Here is a 6,503-nt window from a genome sequence, read left to right on the forward strand (position 1 = left end):
TGTGCATGGAAAATTGTCTGGCAGCCTCCCTGACAGCAAGCAGTGATAGTGCCCATGAAGGGCACCTTGTTGGGCCCGCCCCTTTCACGGTTATCGCTTCTCGGCCTTTTGGCTAAGATCAAGTGTAGTATCTGTTCTTATCAGTTTAATATCTGATACGTCCCCTATCTGGGGACCATATATTAAATGGATTTTTGAGAACGGGGGCCGATTTCGAAGCTTGCTTCCGTCGCCCTATGCATTGACCCGATATGGCAGTATCTTCGGGTACAGTGCACCACCCCCTTACAGGGTTAAAAAGAAAGATTCCTACTTTCATTGCTACCTGCTTGCTGGCTAGCCAGCTAGCCAGCCCTGTGGGCCTTGCTGCTGCTGCAGCCAAAAAACAAAAGGTGGTGCTGCTGCTGCTTCTGCTGCTTCTGCTTCTGCTTGTGTCTGGCCGCTGTTGGAGCGTCCAGGCACAGGACTTCTGCTGCTGCTGACTAAATGGCCTCCTTAATTGGATCATTTGAGTAGCCAGCACACCTGTGCAGGTAGGGCATGACATGATAGGCAGCTGCCTTGATAGCGGGTGGGTGCTGAATGTTCCTAATTGACAAAATAAGATTAATGCTTATGAAGAAATATAAAATCTCATCCCTTCCCCAATATCGCGCCACACCCCTACCCCTTAATTCCCTGGTTGAACTTGATGGACATATGTCTTTTTTCGACCGTACTAACTATGTAACTATGTAACATAACATGGGGGGGGGGGGGGGTCTCCTGGCTGTTCACACAGGTGTGTCATTGCTGTACATTGACCATGCATTGCTTCTGTGGTATTGCAAAGGCAAAGACAAATGCTTCCAGCCATCCATTGCACTAATGGATTGGTCATCAGCTGGCTGTCTATGTCCCGCATCAATATAGACCAAAGTACAGAGGGTTAGGCTATGCTATTGTGCACCTACCTGATGCATCAGAAGGTGCGAGGCCCTTGCTAAATTCTGTGCACAGACTTTGAGATCTATACTTTAGACTGTATCTAAACCTGCTCCAACATGGACTGACATTCTGGCCTACTTTCAGCCGATGCGACTTGTCTGTCGCTGAACAGTCGCTTTTTATGTATTCAGCACCTATGTATAATGTTGTAAAAATGCTCTAGAAGCTAAAGTCGCAGAAATGTCACACATATTTGGCCTGCAACTTTCTGTGCGACAAATTCAGACAGGAAAAATCAGTATAAATCCTTAGAAAATTATCCCCCAGTGTCTCCATCTGCTGGCGGTATTGAATAAGCATTGCTGCACTGATGGGGTATGCATTAGACGAAAAAAAAGAAGAAAAAGAAGAATAATACGCCCAGAAAAGAGGCGAAAAGGAGAAAAACGTAAAAAAACGTGAAAAAAAAGTAAGAGGAAGAGAAGGGAAAAAAAGGTGGAAATGGGTTTAAAAGTGATTTCGGCGGAGAAATATATATATATATATATATATATATATATATATATATATATACGCGCACACACACACATATATATAAACGTATTCTCCGTTGAGATATTGCAGCCGCTGCTGTGTCCAGGCCCAGGAGCCTTAGCACTGTGCTGTGATGTCACTCAATACCACTGACATCACTAGGTGTAAACAACATCTCTCCTTTGCTGTGTATGTGACTATGGAGCTGTTTGGTGATGTCGTCTATTATGGCCTTCATAGAAGCAACAGGAGATTGTTGCATCCATCTAGAACCCTCAGAACTACAGTGCTATGATGTCACTCACTTCCACAGGCCTTGCAGAGTGTAAACAACAACAACCCAGCTTTGTTGTGTATGTAACCATAGGGATTTGTGATGTCACCTAGAACCTTCACAGCAGCGACAGCTTTATGAGGAGCATCAGCACTGCTCTGCCTGAGCAGAACCATCACCGCCATAGGTTGTCAAATAACCCGGATTTAACCCACACAGGTAAGTCCAATGGGGTGCAGGCATGTCCTCTATGCTTACAGCTTCCCGTGGGTGTTGGTTTGATACCGTTTGGGGACAGCCAAGGAGGCATCTGCAGGCAACAAAGGTAGGTGTGTGCTTGTGTGTGTGTTTCCTATGCAGATCCTAAGCCCAGTGTCACATGCAAGTAGGAGGAGTAAGAAGGGTTCCTGGCAAATCCGGGTTATGGATTGCATTTAAAAAGGCCCCGTGGGAGTGCAATGGGCCCCTGTCTTGCTGCTTAGCAATAATGGTATGGGTTTAGGTTCTGCTGTGTGTACTGGTGGTTGACTGCCCCCCAGCCCAGAGTGTGCATGGAAAATTGTCTGGCAGCCTCCCTGACAGCAAGCAGTGATAGTGCCCATGAAGGGCACCTTGTTGGGCCCGCCCCTTTCACGGTTCATCGCTTCTCGGCCTTTTGGCTAAGATCAAGTGTAGTATCTGTTCTTATCAGTTTAATATCTGATACGTCCCCTATCTGGGGACCATATATTAAATGGATTTTTGAGAACGGGGGCCGATTTCGAAGCTTGCTTCCGTCGCCCTATGCATTGACCCGATATGGCAGTATCTTCGGGTACAGTGCACCACCCCCTTACAGGGTTAAAAAGAAAGATTCCTACTTTCATTGCTACCTGCTTGCTGGCTAGCCAGCTAGCCAGCCCTGTGGGCCTTGCTGCTGCTGCTGCAGCCAAAAAACAAAAGGTGGTGCTGCTGCTGCTTCTGCTGCTTCTGCTTCTGCTTGTGTCTGGCCGCTGTTGGAGCGTCCAGGCACAGGACTTCTGCTGCTGCTGACTAAATGGCCTCCTTAATTGGATCATTTGAGTAGCCAGCACACCTGTGCAGGTAGGGCATGACATGATAGGCAGCTGCCTTGATAGCGGGTGGGTGCTGAATGTTCCTAATTGACAAAATAAGATTAATGCTTATGAAGAAATATAAAATCTCATCCCTTCCCCAATATCGCGCCACACCCCTACCCCTTAATTCCCTGGTTGAACTTGATGGACATATGTCTTTTTTCGACCGTACTAACTATGTAACTATGTAACATAACATGGGGGGGGGGGGGGGTCTCCTGGCTGTTCACACAGGTGTGTCATTGCTGTACATTGACCATGCATTGCTTCTGTGGTATTGCAAAGGCAAAGACAAATGCTTCCAGCCATCCATTGCACTAATGGATTGGTCATCAGCTGGCTGTCTATGTCCCGCATCAATATAGACCAAAGTACAGAGGGTTAGGCTATGCTATTGTGCACCTACCTGATGCATCAGAAGGTGCGAGGCCCTTGCTAAATTCTGTGCACAGACTTTGAGATCTATACTTTAGACTGTATCTAAACCTGCTCCAACATGGACTGACATTCTGGCCTACTTTCAGCCGATGCGACTTGTCTGTCGCTGAACAGTCGCTTTTTATGTATTCAGCACCTATGTATAATGTTGTAAAAATGCTCTAGAAGCTAAAGTCGCAGAAATGTCACACATATTTGGCCTGCAACTTTCTGTGCGACAAATTCAGACAGGAAAAATCAGTATAAATCCTTAGAAAATTATCCCCCAGTGTCTCCATCTGCTGGCGGTATTGAATAAGCATTGCTGCACTGATGGGGTATGCATTAGACGAAAAAAAAGAAGAAAAAGAAGAATAATACGCCCAGAAAAGAGGCGAAAAGGAGAAAAACGTAAAAAAACGTGAAAAAAAAGTAAGAGGAAGAGAAGGGAAAAAAAGGTGGAAATGGGTTTAAAAGTGATTTCGGCGGAGAAATATATATATATATATATATATATATATATATATATATATATATATATATATATACGCGCACACACACACATATATATAAACGTATTCTCCGTTGAGATATTGCAGCCGCTGCTGTGTCCAGGCCCAGGAGCCTTAGCACTGTGCTGTGATGTCACTCAATACCACTGACATCACTAGGTGTAAACAACATCTCTCCTTTGCTGTGTATGTGACTATGGAGCTGTTTGGTGATGTCGTCTATTATGGCCTTCATAGAAGCAACAGGAGATTGTTGCATCCATCTAGAACCCTCAGAACTACAGTGCTATGATGTCACTCACTTCCACAGGCCTTGCAGAGTGTAAACAACAACAACCCAGCTTTGTTGTGTATGTAACCATAGGGATTTGTGATGTCACCTAGAACCTTCACAGCAGCGACAGCTTTATGAGGAGCATCAGCACTGCTCTGCCTGAGCAGAACCATCACCGCCATAGGTTGTCAAATAACCCGGATTTAACCCACACAGGTAAGTCCAATGGGGTGCAGGCATGTCCTCTATGCTTACAGCTTCCCGTGGGTGTTGGTTTGATACCGTTTGGGGACAGCCAAGGAGGCATCTGCAGGCAACAAAGGTAGGTGTGTGCTTGTGTGTGTGTTTCCTATGCAGATCCTAAGCCCAGTGTCACATGCAAGTAGGAGGAGTAAGAAGGGTTCCTGGCAAATCCGGGTTATGGATTGCATTTAAAAAGGCCCCGTGGGAGTGCAATGGGCCCCTGTCTTGCTGCTTAGCAATAATGGTATGGGTTTAGGTTCTGCTGTGTGTACTGGTGGTTGACTGCCCCCCAGCCCAGAGTGTGCATGGAAAATTGTCTGGCAGCCTCCCTGACAGCAAGCAGTGATAGTGCCCATGAAGGGCACCTTGTTGGGCCCGCCCCTTTCACGGTTATCGCTTCTCGGCCTTTTGGCTAAGATCAAGTGTAGTATCTGTTCTTATCAGTTTAATATCTGATACGTCCCCTATCTGGGGACCATATATTAAATGGATTTTTGAGAACGGGGGCCGATTTCGAAGCTTGCTTCCGTCGCCCTATGCATTGACCCGATATGGCAGTATCTTCGGGTACAGTGCACCACCCCCTTACAGGGTTAAAAAGAAAGATTCCTACTTTCATTGCTACCTGCTTGCTGGCTAGCCAGCTAGCCAGCCCTGTGGGCCTTGCTGCTGCTGCAGCCAAAAAACAAAAGGTGGTGCTGCTGCTGCTTCTGCTGCTTCTGCTTCTGCTTGTGTCTGGCCGCTGTTGGAGCGTCCAGGCACAGGACTTCTGCTGCTGCTGACTAAATGGCCTCCTTAATTGGATCATTTGAGTAGCCAGCACACCTGTGCAGGTAGGGCATGACATGATAGGCAGCTGCCTTGATAGCGGGTGGGTGCTGAATGTTCCTAATTGACAAAATAAGATTAATGCTTATGAAGAAATATAAAATCTCATCCCTTCCCCAATATCGCGCCACACCCCTACCCCTTAATTCCCTGGTTGAACTTGATGGACATATGTCTTTTTTCGACCGTACTAACTATGTAACTATGTAACATAACATGGGGGGGGGGGGGTCTCCTGGCTGTTCACACAGGTGTGTCATTGCTGTACATTGACCATGCATTGCTTCTGTGGTATTGCAAAGGCAAAGACAAATGCTTCCAGCCATCCATTGCACTAATGGATTGGTCATCAGCTGGCTGTCTATGTCCCGCATCAATATAGACCAAAGTACAGAGGGTTAGGCTATGCTATTGTGCACCTACCTGATGCATCAGAAGGTGCGAGGCCCTTGCTAAATTCTGTGCACAGACTTTGAGATCTATACTTTAGACTGTATCTAAACCTGCTCCAACATGGACTGACATTCTGGCCTACTTTCAGCCGATGCGACTTGTCTGTCGCTGAACAGTCGCTTTTTATGTATTCAGCACCTATGTATAATGTTGTAAAAATGCTCTAGAAGCTAAAGTCGCAGAAATGTCACACATATTTGGCCTGCAACTTTCTGTGCGACAAATTCAGACAGGAAAAATCAGTATAAATCCTTAGAAAATTATCCCCCAGTGTCTCCATCTGCTGGCGGTATTGAATAAGCATTGCTGCACTGATGGGGTATGCATTAGACGAAAAAAAAGAAGAAAAAGAAGAATAATACGCCCAGAAAAGAGGCGAAAAGGAGAAAAACGTAAAAAAACGTGAAAAAAAAGTAAGAGGAAGAGAAGGGAAAAAAAGGTGGAAATGGGTTTAAAAGTGATTTCGGCGGAGAAATATATATATATATATATATATATATATATACGCGCACACACACACATATATATAAACGTATTCTCCGTTGAGATATTGCAGCCGCTGCTGTGTCCAGGCCCAGGAGCCTTAGCACTGTGCTGTGATGTCACTCAATACCACTGACATCACTAGGTGTAAACAACATCTCTCCTTTGCTGTGTATGTGACTATGGAGCTGTTTGGTGATGTCGTCTATTATGGCCTTCATAGAAGCAACAGGAGATTGTTGCATCCATCTAGAACCCTCAGAACTACAGTGCTATGATGTCACTCACTTCCACAGGCCTTGCAGAGTGTAAACAACAACAACCCAGCTTTGTTGTGTATGTAACCATAGGGATTTGTGATGTCACCTAGAACCTTCACAGCAGCGACAGCTTTATGAGGAGCATCAGCACTGCTCTGCCTGAGCAGAACCATCACCGCCATAGGTTGTCAAATAACCCGG

The 6,503-nt window shown here is 45.8% G+C and overlaps 3 non-coding genes across 3 annotated transcripts; all 3 read left to right on the forward strand.

Moving 5' to 3' along the window:
• Positions 1-92: 92 nt before the first annotated feature.
• Positions 93-283, forward strand: LOC130315342 (U2 spliceosomal RNA). The gene has a single exon (XR_008862882.1). It is a non-coding gene; the product is annotated as a U2 spliceosomal RNA (small nuclear RNA).
• Positions 284-2,374: 2,091 nt separating this feature from the next.
• On the forward strand, positions 2,375-2,565 carry LOC130315355 (U2 spliceosomal RNA). Its single transcript, XR_008862893.1, has one exon. It is a non-coding gene; the product is annotated as a U2 spliceosomal RNA (small nuclear RNA).
• Positions 2,566-4,670: 2,105 nt separating this feature from the next.
• On the forward strand, positions 4,671-4,861 carry LOC130315362 (U2 spliceosomal RNA). The gene has a single exon (XR_008862899.1). It is a non-coding gene; the product is annotated as a U2 spliceosomal RNA (small nuclear RNA).
• The last annotated feature ends 1,642 nt before the right edge of the window (positions 4,862-6,503 follow it).

The sequence above is a fragment of the Hyla sarda genome, unplaced genomic scaffold, assembly GCF_029499605.1.
Source record: "Hyla sarda isolate aHylSar1 unplaced genomic scaffold, aHylSar1.hap1 scaffold_1870, whole genome shotgun sequence".
Classification (NCBI taxonomy): domain Eukaryota; kingdom Metazoa; phylum Chordata; class Amphibia; order Anura; family Hylidae; genus Hyla; species Hyla sarda.